Raw genomic sequence first — 12,036 nt, forward strand, 5'->3', positions numbered from 1 at the left:
CTGGGAGCTAAATCTAAATCCACAGAAATCTAGAATAGTGTGATTGAGAAGTGTGAAAAGAAATTGGCAAGATGGAAGACTTAGTATCTGTCTCTGGGTGGTAGATATACTCTCATTAACTCAGTTCTTGATGCTTTTCCAACATATATGATGTCCTTGTTTCCTATACCAACAGGGATTATCAAGAGGTTGGATAGTATCAGGAGGAAGTTTTTGTGGCAAGGGAACAAAGAAAGGAAAGGATACCACTTGGTCAAGTGGAAGTCTCTACTGGCAGGAAAGAGACATGGGGGATTGGTTATTTAAGAATTTGAATATACAGAACAAGACACTCAGAATGAAATGGTTATGGAAGTATACTAATCAAAATCAGCTTTTGTGGGGAAAGGTTAAAAGAGCTAAATATGAGGAGGAAGATAATTGGGATGACCGAGGAGGTTACTACACCTTATGGAGTCGGCTTATAGAGATCCATCAGAGAATGAATTCAAGCACCATACCAAGATCAAAGTGGTTAATGGGGAAAAGACTAACTTTTGGAAGGATGATTGGCATGAGGTAGGCAATCTGGAATTGCTTTTTCCAGACTTACACAGTCTAGTCTTACATCAACAAAGGACTAGCAGAATTGCGGACACCTCAAGGATGGAGCTTTATTTTCAGAAGAAGCTTAATTATTGGGAAATCGAAAGAGTGGCTGATTTTCTCATCACAATTGAGCAGTTCAGTGGACTAGAGACAGGGCAAGATGTTTTATGGTGGCAGGATAATAATAGGGGCTCTTTCAAGGTGAATTTAGCGTACAACAAGATGAACCACCCCAATCAACAACTAAATAACTGGCAATAGAAAAACATTTGGAAAACCAAAATCCACACAAAGTTGCATGCCTAGTGTGACTTTTGGCTAAGGAAGCTGTCGTGACACAAGACAATTTGATGAGGAGAGGGGTACCTCCCCTTATGCTCCAGGTGTTTCTTTTGTGGTGAAAAAGCAGAGACAGTTAACCATCTATTCCTACACTGCAAGGTTACAAGACAACTTTGGAGATTATTCTTAAATCTTAAAGCCATATCATGGACTATCACCCGAAAGATTGCAGAAGCACTTCATAGTTGGGAGGAATCAGGGTTGCAGGCTAAGAATAGAGGTAAATGGAGAATTGTCCCTTGCTTGCATCTGATGGACAATTTGGAAGGAGAGGAATTCTAGATGTTTTGACTTTTGAGAATGTAGAGAATAGTATGGAGAAGGTCAAATTGAATTGTATTTTGATCCTGTTGGTGTAATCAGATATATACTCAAATGACTGTCTCTATCATTGATGTTTAAATTCAGTATAGAACAGGACAATAGACTTTTGGAGTACTCTTGTAAATATGGTTTCAGTACAACCTATGTACTGTTTTGCTCATTATGGAATATAGATACAGTTACCAACTTAAAGAAAAAATAGTGATGAGAGTAATATCGAAACTAATTTAATCCTGTGCAGTTGTTATAAGCACATAATAAATACGCAGCACATAAATTGCATAAATTAAATATGCACAACATTTAATGAGAAATGCATAATCAAGTAACAAGAATTAATATGGATGATAAAGATTCAACCTTTACACTGAAATCAACAGTTTCAACTATTTATACATGCGCGCACACTGTCAAGGACTCTCCTAAAAAGTGACTCATTAGGGATGGATTTGATCCACACGCTATAATCGGGCCGCGGACAACTCACACGCCCTAAACTCAATCACCGAGTCATGGCCAACTCACACGCCAAACTCCATATATAAATGTGAAACAAATATGCAGAGAATATACATATGCACAGTACATAACTACAGTCCAAACATATAATCCGACATACATGTAATCTATTATGATAAACTAACATGTAATTGATGCCTATAAGATTATACTAGCATATACCGAATGCATTTGTAGTCATGTCACGAATTTAGCAAGAGCAACAATATGTTCCGCATACCACCCGGTTCCCGCATATATACTTGTCAGCATACATATACGGTACCCCCATATACGTAATGTATGTATAACAAGTTCAATTTGGGAAAATTCCCTCATTGAGGTCAAAATCATAACTTAACTCGGTCCAACCGAAGGTTTAACCTTCCGAAACGACTTTTCCATTTCCGGAACATTCCAAATGGCTCAACTCTATACAAAAGATTACTTAAAGGCGTAAGTAATGCCATTGCATAATTTAATACGCGATCTAGGTCAAAGTGAACCTCGAGCCCACATGGTCAAACCTCCGAACAAAATTCATATTCGATTTACCCATAACCTCACAAGTCCAAGTCTATACTTAAATTTCCATTTTGAGTCCATATAAATGCTCACATCATCAATTTAGTGTTTCTAGGGTTTAGCTTACAAAATCCCAATTTTTTTTATAACCGTGGTGTCCAGGCCAGCTCTCGCGCACCTCAATGAACTCCACGGGATACCTGTCACCTCCCACCAACAACATGTACAAGGTAACTCTGTCCACGAAGGCTAGAACAGATGGGAAGAAATCACCTACTGTTTTGTTTCTGCTGGGAATTGGACCTGAGACCTCATGGTGCTCAACCCACTTCATTGACCCCTAGGCCACATCCTTGGGTGCACAAAATCCCAATTTTATCTATCAAATTCCATTTTCAAATTATAAATCTAAAGGCAAATTCATAATATAAACTCAAAATCATGATTAAGTCACTTTTTGCAAACTTGTAGATGGAATCTTTGCTCAAAATTGAGCTCCTCAAGTGTTAAAATATTGAAGAATGAAATAGAAACCACGAAGCTGAACTTTTATACTTTCCAGGTCTGACCTGTGCTGTGGGAGGTGCGGCACGCTCCCATCGTGCGAGCAAACCTGGTGCACAGGCAGCGCGAACGCTGCCATTGCGGCCTAGGAATAACTGGCGCGCCATGTGCACCAGAGCGCCAAACCTTCAGTTTTTAGCACCTGTTCAATTTCCTCCCGAGGCCGAAATCCTCCTGATTCCCTCGGGTCCCAACCAAACCGCAAGAACAGGTCTCAAAATACAATACCGCTATATGAAGTCTTCAAACATGAAAGAGTGTAAATACTCAAAATGTGGGGTTGGGGTGTTACAACGAGGCCTTTTCCCTTCTCCTTTCTAAAGCAAAAAGTTATGTCATCATTCTGGACTATTCTCCAGCCATCCTACAATTCATGCATTCATCTTATTTTATTGGGGTATATGTAGGAACAACAAAAGGTGTCCCCGGGGGGGGGGGGGGGGGGGGGGTGATGAGAGAAGAGGTATAGGAGTAAATTTTTTGAGGTAAGTGGAGTATGCAGTTCCTCCTTATAAGTTTCTTGAGCTCTTAGAAAATTAGATGAAAAGAAACTAATTCTCTTTTGCTTGTCCTTCATTCAATTGAGCAAACATACAAGGGACCAGAGGATACTTCACCAAAAAAAAATGGGGATTGGACCTGAGACCTCATGGTGCTCAACCCACTTCATTGACCCCTAGGCCACATCCTTGGGTGCACAAAATCCCAATTTTATCTATCAAATTCCATTTTCAAATTATAAATCTAAAGGCAAATCCATAATATAAACTCAAAATCATGATTAAGTCACTTTTTGCAAACTTGTAGATGGAATCTTTGCTCAAAATTGAGCTTCCTTGAAGAATGAAATAGAAACCACGAAGCTGAACTTTTATACTTTCCAGGTCTGACCTGTGCTGTGGGAGGTGCGGCACGCTCCCATCGTGCGAGCAAACCTGGTGCACAGGCAGCGCGAACGCTGCCATTGCGGCCTAGGAATAACTGGCGCGCCATGTGCACCAGAGCGCCAAACCTTCAGTTTTTAGCACCTGTTCAATTTCCTCCCGAGGCCGAAATCCTCCTGATTCCCTCGGGTCCCAACCAAACCGCACCAACAGGTCTCAAAATACAATACCGCTATATGAAGTCTTAAAACATGAAAGAGTGTAAATACTCAAAATGTGGGGTTAGGGTGTTACAGCGAGGCCTTTTCCCTTCTCCTTTCTAAAGCAAAAAGTTATGTCATCATTCTGGACTATTCTCCAGCCATCCTACAATTCATGCATTCATCTTATTTTATTGGGGTATATGTAGGAACAACAAAAGGTGTCCCCGGGGGGGGGGGGGGGTGATATTAGAAGAGGTATAGGAGTAAATTTTTTGAGGTAAGTGGAGTATGCAGTTCCTCCTTATAAGTTTCTTGAGCTCTTAGAAAATTAGATGAAAAGAAACTAGTTCTCTTTTGCTTGTCCTTCATTCAATTGAGCAAACATACAGGGGACCAGAGGATACTTCACCAAAAAAATGGGGATGGCAAGGGGAGCAGGGCAGCTTCCTGCCGCACACAGGAGAATGTATGATGGGGATGGGGGAATAGTATGCGGGGAATGGATGAGGCTGGTAGGCAGGAGCGAGGTGGGCTGGTGGGACATATTTTCTCTGAGATTGTGTTCCAGCTTTCGAAGGTTTTGGCCTGCTTTAGCTTTGCAGCTTTCCTTTGTCGTTTTTCATTTTCCTCCTTCACTTTTTCCCTTTTTCGGTTTGCTTTTGGTGCTGTAGATTCCGTTTGCTGTTTTCATCACTTATAATAAAGTACAGCATTACTGATAGTTGTGGCTAAGAAAGATACAGAAAATCTTCTAGAACTTCTGGCTTCTTGGAAGTTCTCTTTTTCGTTTAGTTCGAGTGACGTTGTTTCTTCAGCCCCTTGCATTAGAGGATATGCTTGCCAGTTGGCCTGACCTGTCTCCTGCCCTAAGAACTACAATGATGAATTTTTCTTTAAAAACAGCCCTATGCATGAAGCATTCCGCGTTCACGCGGGGTTTGGATCATTTGAAGAACACGCAAAAATGATACAAATGATTTGACAACTAAAGGTCAACATTTTTTGAAACGCTCCTTGAAACTAGTTTTCATTGCAGGTCGAAATTGAGATCGGTCCTTGGAACACAACAAAGAAAATTTTCCCTCTTGTATCATTTGTTTGATACATAAAGTCTGATATTTTATTGAGTAAAGATGTACACTAATATGTGGAAAAACAAAGTATGGTGTCTATTTTACTAGTTTCATTAGAATGAACGAATAAAAAAGGTAAATGAGAAACTGAAGAAGAAAATCTCAGTTAGTAATTTAAGTAATAGGCTGAAATTTATGATTAGTGAAACATGAAGGAAATAATATAAATTGGTCGCGCTATTACAAACGATAATATAATAAATGTAAAAAACTTAAAAAGACAATTATAATTAAAGAATAAATAAAAGAATAAGTAGGGTAAAAGAAGAGGACATCTAGTTCAGAGGGGTAGGCAGGACAGCTGTAGGGTGGAAAATTACCTGGAACAAAGCATGTTGAGGCAGGACAGCGTATGTCAGGACTTTGGCAGGCAAGCCCACGGACATCGCCACGTCGCCGTCTCTATATAAAAGTATATAGTTCAGTCTCCTCCGTCCTTTGCTTTTTATCCCCTCAAAGCAAGTATACTGCTAGGTTGTGATAAAACCAAGATTATGTGGTGGTCTGAAATCATGACACTAGATTATGGAAGCTAGCCGCTGCTAGTTTTGTGGCTTTAATCCAACCAAACCCCTTCTAATACACACTTATCATCTAAGCGGGTGAGAGGAAGATCCAATGAAGTGGATGGTGGTAATTTCAAGTGAGGCCATTGAAAAAGCAAAGATACGGACTACTTGTTATGCGGTGGCTCCTTTTTCAGAAATAACCGTATACACATATGCTGAGAATTATATCCAATGCTGTATCTTGCTTAGTTTCTTGCAGCATGACAGGGATTTTTGTCTCACTTAATGAGTGAATGTTCCATGATAAATAATGAATCTTTAAATAGCTACTAGGTTCTCAACGTTTAAATTTGGTTACAAAAATATAATTACGCAAAGTTCAATTTGGAACAACATTGTGGCTCGTGTAGTATTTACGTCAGTTTCTACTCCTGTTAGAAAGTGGTATGTCTGCAGGTACTGGAAAAGAGGGAGAGAAGGGTTTTTGTCGTAAAAAGAGTGGGTATAACCCGATTTCTTTGGTTTTGGTCCTTCCAATCATGATATCTTGGAGACATTCAGACGATAGGATAGAAAAGTAGATGGATAGTTTCTCTTAGTATTCTATAAATCTAAGCAATTATCCACATGCAGGGCATTCACAACTTTGTGTTGCAATAGAGATTGATGCTATTAACTCACTCTAGTTTAGATATGGTTTAATAATCCTTGATATACATTGGTAAAACTTTCAGTTGTAATTTCAAATATCTGTTTAATTTACTTCTAAAGTTCTCAAACACCTGCTATAGATGGATCCATGTCTTCCCTAAATCATGAAGTAGCAGTAATGCTGCTTTTACTTGTTGAAAGTAAGATTGGTATTATTTGCTTCTTTTTCCAGTTAGCTTACGCTTGAATGACATCTCAAATTAAGCTTAAAAGGAGGAAATTTTTGTTTCTAACTAATTAATCAACCCCTAAGAACCCCTCTCCCCCATGGATGCAAAACCTTCCTCTTCCCTTATTGTATCTTAGAGAAGGCAGAAGTATTCAACTGGTTTAAAATTCTGCCTTCATTGCCATAGCAAAGTTTGGAAGCCCCAGTTTATATGATGGTCGGAAGTGAAATCTATTTCCTGATCTTTAGAATTTGTGACAGGATATTGGTCAGCCATGTACACGGAAGATGTACAATGGCAGGTGAAGAAATTTGCAGCCGTCAAGACTCAAGATACAAAATCCCTTTTGCAGCTGCTGTTGCAAAAACATGAGATGCAGATTATAAGGATTCGTACGTGCTCTTAGCTAGTTTCTGAATAGGCAAAAGACATACATTTGACCTAGATTTATAGAACTCTTATCCTGTATCTTTACACAGATTAACTTTTGGAATTCTCTGTTATTGTTCAGACACTGTGTTTCAATTTGAGAAACAACTCTTTGCACCTTTTGATTTGCAAGATGTGGGAGAAATACATATAAAAACAGTCTCAGCGGGCTCTAATTATTGAGAAAATGAACATGTCTTATGAATGGGATAGGAAACAAGTGGGAACTCGAGCATGTAAAATCTGTCCTACATGAACAACCTATCTGTCCTACATGAACAATCTATCCAGTAGGACTCAAAGTCATATTCTTAGTCTCATATAAAAGCCTTTGATCATTTCCTTACTTGAAAATATCAGAGCCGGCGAACTTTCTTCGTTCATTTCCCGCAATTATCTTTCTTTTGCAAATAATAGATATTCATTTTCGGACTTCTCTGGACATGGATCGTACTTTTATTGTTTGGAAATTTGATATTTTAGGCTTAAAAACTTGAAACAGGGTGAAGCCGGCTCTTTGCTACAAACACTAGTTCTCATCAATCATAATTCATCCATCGTAACAGTTTTCTTTTTTTGATCTTCATCCACTGCAGATCTATTAGACTTTAGTAATTATAAGTTTATAAGTAGTTCAGTAAGCACCAGAGTCATATTTGAAAGTCCAAACAGAGCCCAATTTAAGTAATTGAGATTTGTCTCTATGTGGGATACGATAGTCTCTTCAAAACAGCTAATACCCCTATCACTGCCACTTCCTGTAAGAACATTTCTAACCATATGGCACTTTCTATAAACTTAATGGAACCAATCTAATAGGGATGAATCAATAGCGTGAGAAGTACTTGAATAAAACTCACATAATGAAAAGATAAAAAATGTGTTCATGCATGTTAGGGATAAAGTGCATCATTTGTTTGATGGGTATTTGATTGATTATACGGGAGTGTACCAAGGTTAGCAGCCTTTTTTTTTTTTTTTTTTTTTAAAAAAGATGAAAAATGTGTTCATCCATGTTAGGGATAAAGTGGATCATTGGTTTGATGGGTATTTGGTTGATCATACGGGAGTGGTACCACGGTTAGTTTTTTTTTTTTTTTTTTTTTTTTTTTCTTCTTCTTCCTTTTGTGGTACATATGTTTGTGGAACATTTCATAAATGCGAGGCTACTGGCCACTGGGGAATGGGGATCATAAATGACTAATATTTAATCGTTGGTATATCATACAACTTTGGTAGAATACTTAAAGCCCCTCTAAATTTAGCACGTCTTATTCAGATCCTCCTAAACTATCAATAGTCTTAATTATCCCCCAGGACTTGACTATTTGATAGTTTTTACCCCCTGCACGATCTCATCCTAAGAGAGTGCGATACACTTGCCTGCCACATGAAATATGGTGGGAGCCAAGAAGTGAAACTTCTAATGTCTGGTTTGGTAATTGAACTAAACTATGTCCATTAACACATATTGTTCCAGAGGAGTTTAATATGAATGAGAGGATAGAAGATCTGGATTATTTCATTGAGGAAGGAAGATGGAATGTTTAAAAATTACAACTGAAACAACCTGCAGATTTGGTGAAACATGTTACTACTTAACTTAGTCTCAATGGATAAACTAAGCACTGGAATAAACCTTGGTGGATGCTCACTCACAGTAGCAGTGCTGGCGTGTTACTAAGACACAGAGAGCATAAAGCATGGAACTTTCAGATGATATGGCCAAAAGGATTATCTTATAATATCTCATTCTTTTTGTGTATTAAAAAAAAAAATATTCTTTTGTGGAGACTATGGAATGCTAAGTTACCAGTGGATGAAATTCTTACCAGTGGATGAAATTCTTACAAGTATTGGAATCTCCATGGTCTCAAGATGTAGATGCTGCTCCCAACCTCAACAAGAAACAATTCAACACATGTTTCTTACAAATTCATTCGCATCTGGTATTTGGAATTTACTTTAATTCTGTTGATGGTATTCTTGACCCTTTTGTTCAAGTGCATCGAGATGTGATTCAATGGGGGAATACATCTTTTGCAACAAAACTCAAACCATTATATCAACAAGCTCCTGCTATAATTTTATGACAGTTATGGAAGTGGAGAAATATTGTTGTGCATGGGGGCTCAATGACTAGGAATAGAGTCATATATGAGATAAATAACATGTATTTGCTGGCCAAAGTGAGATATCCATGGATGAGAGACATACCAAAGACCTGACCCCTTGATGGTACAGCTTATAGAGGGCTATAGACCTTATGCGACGCGCAAACCAGCGTAATGGAAGAACCCACCTTTGGGTTGGTACAAATGTAACACACATGGGCATCAAAAAGAAATTCAGGACTGAGTTCAACAGTTTTTTATGTGAGAAACAATTAGGGAGATTTCATTTATGCTGGTGCTAGCAGAATCCCTGATACAACCAACATCATTGCTGAGGCTAAAGCTATATATCCATGACGGAATAGAATACTGTGTTAGAAAGCAACTGGTGCATTTGATTGTTGAAACAGACTCCCTCACCAATGAAGAATGTTTTAGAAGGAAAATGAGAGGTGCCATGGAATATTAGTATGGAAGTAAAGAGTTTGTTGGAGTTTCTAAGCTAAACTACAACTCTAGAAACAAAAATAAAGGCAAGAAGAAGAGAAGTAATATTTGCTGTTGGAAAGATTCTTTTCCATTGAACTGAAATAGTGTTTAAATACAGAGAAATTCAACAACTAGAGCCTAGATTTAAGCAACTACTTTGCACATGATTCCATGATCAACAAACTCCTATAAATCTCAACAAACTCCTAAAAATCAGCAACTAAGTTAACACTACGGAAAATGGCTAAAAAACGAAGCAGAAAACAATCCAAAGAACTTCTTTTGAACTTTTTACCGCAAGAATCGCGGCGAATCAACACTCCTTGCTTCTTTGCCGCAAATTCCAAGCCTCTCTCTGAGAAATTCAAATCTGCTCCTTGGCAAGGCTTTGGTAAACATATATGCCAATTGAAGATCCGTCTTGCAATACTTTAACCTGACAAATCCTTCTTTCTGCGCTTCTCTGAGAAAGAATAATTTGATATTGAAATGCTTGGTTTTTCCATGAAAAACAGGATTACTTGAGATAGCAATAACTGCTTGATTATCCACAAACACCTCTGTGCACTTTTCTTGCTTTAAATTAAGATCAAGCAACATCTTTCTAAGCCATAAGGCTTGATTTGCGTTGTACCGTGCTGTCACAGAACTCAAATTCAGCCGTTGATTGTGCAACAATTTCCTACTTTTTAGAACACTAAGAAAATACCCCTGAACCAAGAGTAAAACAATAACCAGAAGTTCTCTTCATGTCATCAGAAAAACCATCCCAGTCTGTCACGACCCAACCGGAGGGCTGCGACGGGCACCCGGTGCTAACCCACCTGGTCACCTCTTATCATACTTTCACATTTACATCTAGGTGAGCCACATAGCTAATTCATACTTTCCATCCATTATTCATACTAATCCCATTGGGCAACGATACACACACACACACACACACACACACATATATATATATATATATATATATATATATCACCATCAATAACAATGCCCATATTAATGTACATAAGCCGACGAGGCTGACAAAATGATATACACAAGACTAGCCGACAAGGCCAAATACATCTACCCATATACACATGTCTACGAGCCTCTAAGGAGAGTATGACATATCATATAGGTGGGACAGGACCCCGCTATGACCATAAATATGTACACAAAAGAATAAATACCAAAAGCTGTAGCTCAATGAAACGGAGCTCCGCTATGTAGTCCCCGAGTAATAAAGCTATGGATCAAGCACATGCCTCCCGGCCACCGGCGGCATGACGCGCCGTCCACAAACAAAAGGACGTCGGACGAAGAATGTCGAGTATGTAAAGCATGATCAACATCATTATGAAAGCATAATAGACAACATAAGAAATAGCATAAGATGGGAGGTAGCAGAACCATCATCATAAACACTTACTTGCTTTTCATAGGGACTTTCCATTTCTAATGCGTGATTGTGTACATACATCCGTATCCGTATTCATATCCGTACTCATTTACACTTCGTATCCATATTCGTATTCATAGCATATTCGTATTTATATTCATACTTATATTGTATACATATCCATATCATGTACATGGCATACCCGACCATGAAGGTTCGGTGTTTCACATACCCGGCCATGGCAAGGCTCGGTAAGTATACATACTTGGCCCTACCAAGGCTCAGGGTTATCCGTACCCATCCGTCTGTGCGCGCGCGCGCGCATATATATATATATATATATATTCTACCCGCCATATATAAGCTCGGGGTTTCATAATAGCCATACATAAACACATATATATAAAAGCTCATAAGCATCTTTAGCATCATTACTATCGTCATTCTTTACATCTATCCCTAGAGGATTACTCATCATATGAGGAATTCAGTACAATCGTAACATATCGAGAATCATGAGCTTAGTAGCTTTTAAAGATAGAACCATTGGGAGGACATCGTAGGCTCATAGAAGAATAGATATTTGGCCAAGGAACCATGCCTTATGAAAGAAGGGTTAGCCTTACATACCTTTTCGTTCAACTACTCTATCACTTGCACGTTCTCCTTCAATGCTCACGTTTCTACCTTCATTAGAGTTATACTATCATTAGAAAATCGACAGCTTAGCATACATGACTAAAGCTAGAGAAAATTGGACGGCATCTCCTTTATTTATACGATTCCCTCCATATCATATATCAACTCCCAAACATCAATAATAACATTCACAACATCATAACAATAGTCTTTATTCACCTACATTATCCTTACTTCTCAATTCACTTCCAATCATCCATATCCATGATCATAGCACACGATTACATTCATTCATATACAATGTCTATCCCATGTTCTTAACATCATTTATAACATAACCATAATCGCAACATATCAAGAATCATGACTCAATCCAAACTATTACTCAAAAATGACACTATTCCCACATTCATGACTCATTTTCTATATCCTTCTACAATCCAAGTGTTTTAACTTCTCAATACCTTAAACATCATGGAAATCCCATAAAACTTACATTAGATGGTGTAGGAATGAACCTTGAG

The 12,036-nt window shown here is 38.3% G+C and overlaps 1 protein-coding gene across 2 annotated transcripts in view; it reads left to right on the top strand.

Moving 5' to 3' along the window:
* The window catches only part of LOC132045674 (DNA polymerase delta small subunit-like), a 44,719-nt gene extending 37,720 nt beyond the window's left edge, over positions 1-6,999 (top strand). For both annotated transcript variants that reach the window (XM_059436244.1, XM_059436245.1), the window contains one exon: positions 6,712-6,999. The gene's annotated coding sequence lies outside the window, so the exon portion shown is untranslated. The remainder of the gene's footprint in view (positions 1-6,711) is intronic.
* Positions 7,000-12,036: the final 5,037 nt, after the last annotated feature.

This window comes from Lycium ferocissimum, unplaced genomic scaffold (assembly GCF_029784015.1).
Source record: "Lycium ferocissimum isolate CSIRO_LF1 unplaced genomic scaffold, AGI_CSIRO_Lferr_CH_V1 ctg763, whole genome shotgun sequence".
NCBI lineage: Eukaryota > Viridiplantae > Streptophyta > Magnoliopsida > Solanales > Solanaceae > Lycium > Lycium ferocissimum.